General features: G+C 38.1%; 1 long non-coding RNA gene and 1 pseudogene across 1 annotated transcript in view; one reads left to right on the forward strand and one right to left on the reverse strand.

The window, feature by feature from the left end:
• Positions 1 to 13,712, forward strand: part of LOC127370753 (uncharacterized) — a 54,173-nt gene that overhangs the window by 36,743 nt on the left and 3,718 nt on the right. The gene's annotated exons all lie outside the window — the stretch shown is intronic.
• On the reverse strand, positions 1,061 to 12,969 carry LOC127370740 (immunoglobulin lambda-1 light chain-like; annotated as a pseudogene).

Raw genomic sequence — 13,712 nt, forward strand, 5'->3', positions numbered from 1 at the left:
ATTTATTGGTGTGACACCTATCTAACACCGTACAGAGACATGTAATGTCACACAGGTCTCGTCTGGTGAGACAGTTGCAATATGTTGAAAATGATCAAACTGTTCAGGGTTATAACATACATGATAGAAAAACCATCTCTTAATTTGATATTAAATATATCATAAATGTACCTTTATTATTATTTTTTGATATTATTGATTGCTGACTCATAAGATTGTTTAAAATCCAGATCATGAAGAAAAACTTGTCAACAGAGGTCAAGGAGCCAGAAATCCCCTCCTCTAATGAGTAAAATAAACACTAAAAACAAAAAATTAGACATCATGAATTAATCATCAAGAGAGAAACATGTCTTGAAATAATATCTGTTAATTCAATTTGAAGAAACGATGATGGTAGAGAAAAACACAAATATCTGATGAATAAAATGTTTTCTGATAAGAAGGACAGAGGCCTCGTTAGAGTTTGAGAGAGTTGTTTCAGTAAAAAAGTTCATTAGTAGTTTTCTGATGATCCCTGTTTAAGTTTTTTCCAATTTAATTTCTTATCAGTTGAGAAACTTGAGATATGTATTTTCCCTCTACTGACACTCTAGCATTATCTCCGTCATACCTCCTGCCCCTTCCCACAATCATTATGAAATCTCACTTTTTAATATTTAATGTGCAATGTGAAACCATCTTGAAACTGTCACCAATTCCTCATTTAATTCCACTTACTAGAGTGTGTAAGTTAAGATTGCAGAGAACAAAAAAGGAAAACAAAACTTATAAACTAATGAAAAATCATTCCTATAAATTTTTAGAAAACAATATTTAAGCAGAGAGTTTGAGGAGTTCATGAGTGTGTACAGCAGCAGATATGAATCTGTTCTCAGTGGTTATTAGGACTCATAAAAAACTGTTGACAGCGAATCAACACTTCCTTTCCTGCAGCAGACGGGCTGTGTGGGTTTCCTCTCTGCAGCCTCCTCACCGTTAGCTGCACTTTTTCACATTAATAACACAATGACAGTTACAACCATCGACTCTGGTTAAAGAATCATTCCAGGAACTTCAGTTTGATTTCAGCTCTCAGTACTCACTGTGAAAGTTGTCTTTAATTCAAACAGTTTTATTGATTCTGTAAAGGTGACAGTTTAATGACAGTTTCTCCAGCCTGACTCCAACTTGTAACATAATACAACATATTAGGACATGTGGGAAAGGATCATAGCCTGCATACATTAACATCATCAATACAAAGACAATTTCTAATTTATTTGTTCATTCTTAACATGTTACAAATTAGAATAGAAACTGATCAAGCTGCTGTATCATCATTTTATAGCAGTTGTAGCTTCAAAGCAGCTCGCTCTGCTGTTTGTCAGCAGTGTCGTCAGCGTAGAGTTTTACATCCACACTGACACAGTTATAAAAGGGCCTCAGCACTAAAGCCAGTGACACTGATTGTGTTTCTATTTTTTTGCTATGAAGCCAAACTGAAATTCACAAATACAATACAAGAACAGAAAATAAGAACATAGAAAATATAAACAGTAAATATCTAGCAGACAGATAATGATTCAGCTTTTCTATGATTATACGAGTCACAATTAAAAGTGGAAATAAACTAGAGCTAAACTAAACTAAACTAACACTACAGTAGCAAAGAATTTACACTAACAACCTCAAATATATATGTGTATGTGTATGTATTTATATTTTCTGGAGCACTTTATTGAACCTGTTTTTTAAAAGATAGGTTTCCCAATGAACCACAAAAAAAAAAATTAAATCTAAATTGATATTTCTGTCTGCTAATCAAAGTGATAAATGAAATGAATTGATGATATTTGACGGAGAGAAAAGGAGAGCAGAAAACAGTCAGTCAGCATGTGTGCAGTTGGTGGACGGTCCCTTGTTTCTGAGGATCATCAGCAGAGAGAGTCCACAGCAGTACACCAGACTCTTCACTATCAGCACTGTGTACATCAGACAGAGCAGCTTCACCTGGCACTGAGACTGGAAGGACACTGATAGACAGACAGACAGACAGACAGACAGACAGACAGACAGGTCAGTCTTCTCTCCACACTGTTTCAGTCTGTTCAACTGTGTAAATTTCATCAGTATAACTTGGACGTTTCCAGACGGGACAACCAGCTTTACATGAAGACAGGGGTCAGCTACAGTTTGAATGAAAGCTCAAAGGCCCTTATTAAATACAACAAGTCAGGGCCCCACCAAGCTTTTAAGGGTCCTAAATAAGATATGATTTTCTGTGTGACCCATAACAAAAACTTGGAGCTAAAAGACACTAAAAAGCTCCGTAGAGCTGCAGAGTTGGTGATAAATATCTGTGAGTTCACAACTACCAAAGACACTTTCACTTTACACAGAGTCATTAGATTAATTCTTAATATAGAAATATTCATAGAGGAGCTTTAAGATATAGTCCCCAATGTTTTGGCAGAGAGGCAGCAGGTGATCTTACAGTCAGCTTGCTGCAGAGCTGGCAGGTCTGCTGGCTCTCTCTCTGGAGGACAGGAGGCTGCTGGAGCTGGAACCTCTGAAACAGAAAAGGAGTCAAAAAGAAATGTCAGACCTCTGCTCCTCTGCTCTCTTTGACAGCGTCTCCACATGAATCACTGAATCACTGCTGAACACAGTCACCAAGCCTTCATTACCTTGTTCTGTTTGGGCCTCCACTGTGTCCCCCTCGTGATGGACGGAGCAGCGGTATTTATATGTGCTGTTCTCTCGCTGAGGGATCAGCAAGATGGAGGTGGTGCGTCCCGACTCTCTGAGCTCCAGCTGCTCTCCCTCAGCAGAGGTCACGTCTTCCTCATTACCATTGTCCTTTTGTCTTTTCCAGGAGAACCGGACCAGAGGAGGAAACATGTCTGAGGCCACACACAGCAGGGAGCTCTTCCCCTCCAGGTGGGCTCTGGATGCTGCTGGGTACACGCTCACCACGGGCTTCACTATCTGCTCATCTGAAGTTTGACAGCAGCAACAAGCAGCACAGACACACATTCACACAGTCAACAGCAGCTTACAGCACTGCACTGCATTCAGTCTGATCCTGGAAACTACATGGACTCTGATCACTAAACTACTCATCAATACAGCACAAAGTTCAATTCTTCAATCTGCCTTCAAGAAAAGAAAAAGTATTTTATATATTATGGTTAATGTTATTTTTTATAGCAAAGGACAAATTGATCTTAACATCAAACACAACAGCCGATGGATGATTACAATATATTAGATATATTATATATTTACCAATATTCTTCACTCTAACTGCCAGATATCTACGGATATGAGACTTTATTGATCCTTCATGGGAGAATAATTAATATAACGTCATAAAATAATATAATATATATAATAAATCTGGAAATGTAGAAATCTTTAAATGTAAACTCAAAGTGAACTCTGTAGCTGGTTTTTAACTAGGAATGTTTTTTAGTTATTATTTACCCTACATTTTATTTTTGTTATTTTATTGTTATTTCCTTGTAAATTTCATTGTAAATGTATTTGATCAGTTTCTTTATTTTCTTTTAATCAATCTTATTGATTTCATTTGTCTTTAATTTTGGTTTATTAATCTATTTGATCTAGTTTTTAGTATAGCTTTAAACACTATTTTTATATCTGTAAGATCTAATTAACTGTATTTTATTTTATTTATTTTTGTCTTTGTATTTTTTGTAAAATCTGATTGAATACTTTTTTGAAATTATAATATGTTCAGTATCTGATACATATTTACCGCTATAAACTATAAAATGTGTTTACTTTTACAAATTGGAAATTATGTTAAGCATCATATAAAGTATTAAGATAGAAATGTGTGTGTATGCTATTATATATCATCATTATAGAAATATATTAATGAATGTGCATCATCCACTAAAAGACAATACAATTGTCATTATTTACATTTTACCATTACATTTTTAGTTTTTCCTACACAACATATTTTAAGTTAAATGCTTTTCAAACACATTTACTGATATACATTCAATCATATTTAATATATTATATTGTTTTATAAAACAAGAGATGGTTCTGAATTACTGAGATGATCAAATACTGTATATCTGTAACATTGCCAATATTGCACAATGATCACTGACATCATTAAAATATATGTTGAGGTGTATTTGTTATAATTAAATCCAGCAAGGTCGACTTATTTTGTGCTTTAGGATTTGGCCTTGTTGGTGCATTAATGAGTTGCACAAGGTTTAAGGAGTCACAGAGTTCTTTAAAACAATCTGCCAGCAGATACTAAAACATGTGTTTACTTTTACACTTTTGATATTATATTAAACATCATATACTATTTAGATTAAAAGTCTATCAAGATACAAATACATATTTATACATTATATATCAGTCATCTATATTCATCATATATAGAAATAGAAATATATAAATTGGTACGCATACATTCTCTTTATATCCAGTATCTGTTGGCCTTCAGCTATGAGTATATTTTCCTTTTAAAGACATTTGTACCATTATATAAAATACAATTAGCAAAATCTTACCATTAAAAACACTTTTTTCTTATACAACACATTTAAAGACACATACTGACACATATTTACTAATATTTAATATCATATATTATCTAGTTTCATTAAAACAGGAGAATTACTGAGATGATCAAATACTGTATATCTGTATATCTGTAATATTGCCAATATCATACTTTTTCTATATAAATCAGTTTGATCTCATGCAGAAATAAAGAATAACTTCAGTTGTGCAGTGAGATTTAAACATCTTTTCAGGAATTATGAACCTTTTTTATGTAACAATAGCTGCATGGCTGCAAGAATTCTCTACTAATTATGAAAAAACTAACATGTAAAGCCTGAAGCAGCAGAAACTCATTAAAAACACATTTTCAACTTGTTCAATAAAACAACTGAAGGAAAATGAAGGTTTATTCTTACCTGTTACATACAGTTTAGTTCCAGAGCCAAAGATGAGGTAGAGGTATCCTCCCACAGTGAGAGAGACTAATACAAAAACCTGTCTGCTGTTGAATGTCTCTTTAGACACACTAGCAGTGTTGCTCTATGGATGGTAATGTCTGTCCGTCCACTACTTTAGTCCACATGGATTGGACCTGGACCAAAGGATGGATGGATGGACAAATAAAATCTTGTACAGACATTCTTGGTCCTGGCTCCTGGAAGTTGCTCCATGTCCTCCCTGATTCATATTCTTCATATACGTTTACAGTCTACCTATACTATTCATTCTATTGTACATATTGTTGTTTTGGTCTATTCTGTACATACAACATTTATTGTATCTCATCCTGGAAGAGGGATCCCTCCTCTGTTGCTCTTCAAGGTACAAAGTAAGTTATTCTGTCAGTATACAACCAAGGTTGCACAATGAAAAGAAAGTAGCAGGTGGGCTGGTCCTGCCGTTCTGGCTGGGTGGATCGTCTCTTTAATCCAAACCCCACACTTCCTTTGCTGATGACTGCAGTCTATTTCTGTCAGAGGTAATACGTGTTTGAGCAATAAAGCTGAAAACAGATTGAACCTAAACAGAGAAGTTTGAAGGAGCTAGCCTACCGACCGCAGCATCTGAATGTGCAGCCGTTCCCAAAGCAGTAGAAATAATCAGGAGTTTTCCACCTTGATTTTTCACCTGTTAAAGGGTTTTTGTGGAGTTTCTCTTTATCTGAATGGAGGCTGTGAGGATAGAGGGTGTCGTATGCTGTACAGATTGTAAAGCCCCTTGAGGCCAGTTTGTGATTTGTGATATTGGTTCATTGGGTGAAGGGATGAGTCTTAAAGTGGAGATGAAACAGTCAAATATACATACATTATAATATATAAATGATAATAATAATCTAAGTCTCTTGCTCATTAGGAACAAGAATTGTACATTATGTGGATAAGAGGAGCTTCACTGAGTGAGCCTCTGAGAGAAACTCCGGTTAGCCTGGTTGCTACATGCTAAGAGGCCTCGTCCGTTATTAGCTGTTGATGTAGCTTGTTGTGTGAAGATGCCTTTCATTGAGATACTTTTATTAAACCAATCGGAGCTACAGGAATGTTTCCTAATGTTTGAACTCACCTTGGTACTGTTTGTATCATTGTGAACAGTGTAAACTGACTTTAAAAAGATGGCTAGCTCAGGTATTAACTGTAATATGTAATGAGAGTGCTAACGGTGTAGCTGGGTGAGCTAACTGTCGCTACAGCCGTTAAATGAGAGAAATAGAGAAGGCTTATGATGCATATTGGTGCTGATATGATGGCAGGTTGTGATCATTGTTTTCTGATAACTGAGATGTATATAAGGTGTTATATTGCAATGTAGTTGTATCAATATTCAAGTTGGTTAAAAAGGAGTAATTTAATACTGTTCATTTATGGATAAAAAGAGTTAAAAAGAGAAATAGTGATTAAAAGAGCTGTTTAAAAATATAAAGAAGTGCATTTATGTTCAAATATAAGTTGATGGTAAAAATACTTCTACAGTACTGTAAATGTATACAGACTCATTTACAATGACTTGAATGCTGTATATCCTGCATCTGGGTATAGATATGGAAGATATTTAGAGTGAAAAGTGAAAGTAGAATGATGTGATTGAGAGTAATGGTTATGTTTTCTGCACTCTATGTGTAGATTGGTGTTTTTGGATTTGCCGGATTAGGACTTGATCCGGATCCGAACCAGTGGAGGTTCGGTGGCGAGCCAGGAAAGAAGAGCAACTTGGAGGGAACGGTGCACGGTGTGGCCAGCCGTGGTATCCATTCTGAAGAGCCCAGACATCATCTCATTTCACTCTCTAATACAGATAATAACACAGAAATCTACCCGGGTAGTAGTAGTCAATAGAACGGACTGAACTCTTAACTTCTTATAAGAAGAAGGGACACTTTTATTTGACCTTTTCTATTTTATTTTACTTTTCTATGAAAGAGCTCTATTTGTTTGTATTGTTTTATTTTCCATATACTGCCAAATAGTTACTGTGTGAGGCAATAAATTGTCAACTTTTCAACTTCACGCTCCCTCATTTGAATAATGTAGAGGTCCAACTCACCCAACCTAGTAAGAGTGATGGTGTCTATAGTGTGTTCTTCTAGTCAGACTAGGGGCGCTACATAGTGATAAGAGCGGTCCCCATGGAGACGGACAACAGCGGTGAAAGTTAAAGGATTCCTGAACTTGGAAGTAATACTGAGTGGTGTCAGTGCGCTCATGTACCAGCCACTGCTAGGCTGCCAGTATTTGAGCCAGCACTTGCTGCAGGTCCACAGGCCACCATACCATGATCAACATCATTCCCACAGAGAAGCTGAGACACATGTAGGAACTTTCTGCACTCCAAACTAGGTATGAATTCCTGGGTTCCGTAACTCGGTAAGATGTAATTGACTCGTAAAAATCACAATTTCAAGTAAAGGTACAGTCGAGAGTTCACTGTTAGCCAGCTAAAGCTAGCTAGACATAGGACATTAGTTGAGTGGTATTATTATCAACAATGGATGAATGAACAACTGCGTAAAAACTGACATACAACAAGCAAGCGCAACAACATACCACATAGAAAGCAAGTAAGTTTACAAATAATGGGTTTTTTTTTTGTCCATCAACAAGAACGCCAGTTCAGCATCGCTGTTACATCCTTTGCTGCTTTTTAGCTCTCGCCAACGAGTGAAAGTCTGACCGAGTGAGACTCTTGTCCGGTTCCTCACGCTGTCTGTTTCTCCTTTCCTGTTCCTTGACTCTTCCGACCGCGCTTTCTTCGCCGAATCTGCCATGATTCACGTCTGAGTGAATGCCTGCTAGTGTTTTCCATTGATGTTGTATTGTGATTATGTCGCTGATGTATGTGACGTTGCGCCGTAATTTGTGATTCTCGCGAGATTTGGCGGGGCGCCACCTTCAGACTTGCATTGCTGGTTCTGCCAGCGGCGTCCCTCCCCAGCTTTGCTATGAGGATGATTCGCTATACTACGAGTTCGTTTACCATCGAAATGACTTTGAAGCTGTTATATTAAAGGTACAAATCTTGCATAGTGTGCCTTTAAGGGACTACACTTTTATTTTCTCTTACATAATAATTTAATTGTGTCATTGTGTCAACAAGTTAAGATTTACAAAATACTAAATATGAACTTGTTGGGGTAGAAACAATATTAGGAACACATTTCAGTACAATACAGTCAGGCACGGCGCCAGGATTTTTTGTCTCCTGGTGCTAAAGGGGAGCTTGACCGATACGTGGGGGTGCTAAGAAAATAATTGATTTTCATGACTTTACTTTATAAAGAGGTTCTCGTTTTTTCAATGAAAGCAGCTATGATACACAGCACGAGCATGTTCGATATAAGAGTAGTTTTAACTGAATTTGGCCAAAGAATATTCAACAAAATAACTAAGCCTAATACAAGCGACCACAAGGCAATGGCAAAAATGTTTCACGTGCAAAGGTGAGAGATTCAGCACCAGACAGCGACCATGAGCCTGCCAATAACCAGACAATACATCCAAAATGCGACAAGTGTATTTATTCCATATGCATAATTAATGAAAACAAACAACTATGCATTGGCAATATTGTCTCGGATCACAACATCATAACTTAAGTTAAATTAATAGTGAAATGAATAACATAGGCTACAAAGTGCAGCCACAGCGAGAAGTGCAAACACCCTGTGCCTGTTAACTGGGCACACACTTAAAGAGCGTAAAAGGAACTGGCTCATCACAATCTTGGTGATTATAGTTCTACTGCAAACAAAAATACATGCCACGTCCTGCTGTGCATTCGTTACAGTGTAACGGATTAAATGTCACATCATCATCATCAAATGTATCACAACCAGTCTATGATGACAACGTCAGGAAAAAACTCAGAGTTGTTTTACAGGAGGACGATGCGTCTATTGTTGTGGTTAAGTGCAAATGAGTCTATAATCTTCTGGACATCCAGGGCCTTGGTTCTTTCTGCGTGTATGGACAGGCAGGCAAGGTTGCTGAGGGTTTGCCATTCTGTTTCTCAGGTAGGTTTTTACGTGCCGCATGGCGCATGCAGGAGAAACTGCGCTCACATGAAGCGGAGTTTATAGATGTCCTCAAAGGAGTCTTTGTAAGGTTTAAGCATGGACAGAAATTCCAGTGTGCTGCTGACTGTTTCATCTTGTTCTTTTTTCTTTCCAAGAGCCGGCGCATTTGGTGCACCTCGGCCAGCAGGTCGTCCTTTTTGATCCCATACAACTGCGCCAGCTACGGTGGTTTTGCGACACCGACTTTGGCGCACAGGGCCTCTGCCTTGCTCCATATGGCTCTCCAAGAGAAAGAGAGCTCTGTGCGCTTTTCTTTTAGGCCCGTGAAAACCGAGTGCCCGAGATCGGTGGCAGTCTCCAGCAAAAGATCGGGGGACTGTAGAGTGTCAGACATGAACTGCTCCACACTAGCATTGTGTGTCTTGAATGAACTTGTCGCCTTCTTCCAGTTCTGGTAGCCATCGTGGGTAAATGCTGCCTTCTCTCCATGGTTTCCTGGATGTTGAAAGTGGCGGCATGCAAAGCAGAAGACACGGTCCTTTGAAGTAGAATATTCCAGCCATTTGTAATCCTCATACCATCTAAATGATCTGATTCTGATAAATAATGATACATGCATCCCATGTTTACCAAACCTTTGTTTGTTCTGCCCTTCTCCCCACTGTCCTCCTTGACTTTTGATTCCCCCAATGTTTGGCCCACATGATGAAATATAAGAATCTGCCAATCCACTGTATTTATTAGAAACAATATCACTGCTGTGGATTGTGTTTTTTAAATGACATACTTATTCCACTGTAAGTTGTGTCTAAGCAGAGAGACGAGCAGACACTGTGTGTCCCCAGCATAACCGCCCGAAGTACTAAGAGACTTGAACTGAGATTCTCTCTCAAAATGATAAACAGCAGACAATGCTCTAAACAACTCAAAGTGTTTCTGTGCCAATGTTACATGTTACACATACTGATAAACATTTCCATATGCTACTGGAATTCTGTGAGCCATTACAACTCTTTCACATTGTTATTTGATACATAACAATCTATCAAATGACTAAAAATATTGATTATAACCAAGCATTTCGTACCTCTGCCACAGTGAACAGTCCTGGTAAGATGATCTTGAACTTCGTCTCTGACGGCCTCCTGTATGCAAAGGTTCTGGCCATCTTCTTATCATTGTGTCTCTTCTTGATCTCAGATAACAATGCCATGGTCTCTGAACTGCAACCTTTACAGTGCTACATTCAAATCTGGAATAAACAACAACAAAGGGATATTAGGAAAGGAAACTTAAGCCAAGTGTAGATTTAGTTTAGTTTAGATGATTTAGTTCATTTAATTGCCAATATACATGTTTGATATGGATATGAGGAACACAAGTTCATCTTAACTGTTAAAAAGAATGAATATATTAAAATGTTTAAAATGTTATTAAGAGGCATAAATAGATTTAAAAGGTTAAAAACATAAATATCTGGTTTCAGAAATCTCATGATTTTATTTCTATGCTGTGAGATGGAAGTACATGATTGATTGATTGTTGTTCATTGGAACTGACCTATCTTATGTGGGGTGATGTGTACCTATTCATTTACATAATGATTAGAGTATTTATATCCTTTACAATTGGTTATATATTTGATTTGACATTTGAATGGAGATAAGTTGATCGTATTTAAACAGAAATGAGACAATAGTAACTAATGCATTCTGTACTGTATGCATAGATTGGTTTTTTAGAGAGGGATAGATCATCTGAATCTGACCCTGGCGGTCAGTGGCGAGCCAACCGCAGAAGTCAGTGAACGGACCAAGAGACCAAGAACCATCATCATCCTGTGCCTTCATTTGAAATACAGATAAGAACCCACGTAAACCTACCGGGTAGTGAAAAGAGCATACACACACACACACACACACACACACACACCACACCAAGAACTTTCATGGACTGTTTTTGTTTGAGGTTATTTATTTTGGGGCCCTTTTATTGTGCGCCTGTGCACTCAGGAAGCCGGCTTAGGTAGGCAGGGAATGTAAATAACTGTCTTTAATTTTGTATAATATATTCCTCAAACTTACCTGTTTTGTGTTGTCTGTTCTCTGCTGACCTTTTACTACTTCAGGTTCCGTAGTCGTACCTAGAGTTTTCTGATATTAGCCCAGCTTTAATTCAGAGCTAATTAAATGATCAGTTACACTTACCTGAGATCCGGGTTACACAAGAAGAGTGGATGGCCTCCTTTGGTGGGATTTTTCCAGAAAAACATTGTTGCTAATTAACAGTCAAATGAAGGCTGAAATAAACTTTTTGATTTCCTTTCCTCTGTGAGTTGAACTGTTTCTGAATGAGAGATTGTTGAGCTAAACTCACAACCGTTATATGCTAACGGCTAGCGGCGTTAACTGAGCTGGTGTTGCATGTGAAATTGTAAACGCTGGATTTTCTGTCATTTGCTGGTTGTAAGATCAGAATCAGAATCACTTTTATTGGCCAGGTATGTGCACACATACAATGAATGTGACTCTGGTTTTACGTTGCTCTCAGTGTACAAACACAGACTGAGCATAAAGAAACAGAACAACAGGCTCAACACAATACACACAGACTAATATGTACAGTTCTACAAATATAAACAACAATAACAGCTGTACACAGTCGACAATAGCCGCTTTGAGTAAGAAGCACTCGTGTTTTCTTCTGAAATATTGGCTGTAATTTTGGCGAGCTTGCTGTGTAGCGGTGGAGCATTGATTCTGTGGAAATAGTGCAGGATGAAGCTTTAGCTTTCTGTTGAGCAAATATTTCATTTGATCATTTCTTTTTGAACACAGAGTCCCAGGGGGTGTAGAGAGATTCCTGCAGGCGCAACCCGGTCTCACTCCCAAGTGGTCAAATCCTGCAGCTCGGTCAGTGGCCCTCCGCTTCAAAATGTGACGCTGTAGGTATCCAGCAGCAGAACAAAGAGGAGGATCTGAATCTTTATCTCAAACATCTTCTTTGGAATTTGTTCTTCTATTATACAAAATGACTTTTACTTTTCATCTGTTTCTGTTTAGTTTGTACTTTTATTGTTTTCTCTTGATTTGATTTCATCATTGTGCTTCTGTTTGTATCCTTTCTCCTCACTGTGTGGAACAACAATAAACCTGCTGAAATATCTGATCAAAATATCAATCAATAGAATATGAAATCAATCCTGACAGCAGGAAAGAAAATCAGTCCCTCAGTTCAGTATGTTTGTGACTCTGGCTGAGATGGAGGTGAAATATGTGAACCTGGGCTGTGGTTTACTGCTCTCTTCCTGTCACACACACTGTTTGACATCTGTTGGTTTTTGTTCAGGCTGCAGGGATCATTTCTCACTGTGGGGACCATACTTCCAACAGGAGCAGTAGTAGGTGGCTGAATGACTGAGTTTAACTGTCTGGATCTGCAACTCACAGCCGTTCTCTTTATTCACAGCTGAGAAATCATCTTTCTGAGGATGATTGTAACCTGAATATAACTTGACCATTACTCCTATCAATATTCAACAGAATCACTCTGAATGTTTCTGTGTCTTTCTTCTGGTACCAGAATACATAAGGGTAGTCACACTGGTCAGTTCCTCCACAGCTGAAGGAGACGGTTTGACCAACTCTCCTGGTCAATGTTAAATGATCCTGACTCAGCTCTGCTGCCATGGCAACCAGCGCTGTAGAGAAACAGACAGATAGATGAAGGTTAGTGTGACAGTGTTTGTTAAAGGTTGACTTTGTTGGCTCCTGATTGGCTGGAAACACTCACCTGAACACAGACAGCACAGAGCAGCAGCTGGGAGGAAAAGCATTTTGTGCAGTGGTGTTTCCTCTGGTGAACCTGGGGAGAAGTGGCGCTCTGATGCAGCTGAGGCCAAACAAGGACGAGCTGTGAGATCAGACGAGGGCCACGTGGTTTCTAACAGGTCCTCAGACCTCCCATCAGCCCCTGCGGCCGACAGATAAGGCTGCCGCTGCTGATTGACAGCTCGGCTGAAGCTGCTGTGTGCTTTTCATTTCTTATTGACACTATTTCTCTTTGTTTTATTCTCATTATTTGGAGCTTTTTTCTGGATGATTCTTTTTTCCCAGACTTCTCTGTTTCTCTGAACTGATTCAGTGAGAAGTTTCTTCGTCTTGATTTGAATCTGACAGCAGATGAAAAATCTGGGTGACGATGATGCAGAAATAGAAAAAAGCATTCCTGTTGGCACAAACACATTCAGGTTGGTGGTGAATTTAGTAACACAGACTGTTATCTGTTGTTTAACAGCTGGGATGAAAATACAAAACTACAAATCCACAAAACTCCTCAACTGTGATTTGAAGCCTTAAACGTCCCCTTACATTTCTGTCATTTCATTTCATCATTTCATTTCTAGGACACATAAAACCTTTTCCACACACAGTATCACATCTTTATTGTGGATTCTGTTGTTCAGTCTCTTCATTAAAGCTACAGGATGTTTCACTGAGTGAAATATTCAAACTTAATATATAGAATACATAGAGGAACAAAACTGTTCAGAGATGAGGGTTATTCAACATATTCCAAACTCTATCAAACATGTGTCTGTCCTGTTTTAGATCATGTGTCAGGAATATGGGGATACTAAAGATTTCAGGAAAGTGAACAGGTC

This window comes from Dicentrarchus labrax, unplaced genomic scaffold, assembly GCF_905237075.1.
Source record: "Dicentrarchus labrax unplaced genomic scaffold, dlabrax2021, whole genome shotgun sequence".
NCBI classification, from domain to species: Eukaryota; Metazoa; Chordata; class Actinopteri; family Moronidae; genus Dicentrarchus; species Dicentrarchus labrax.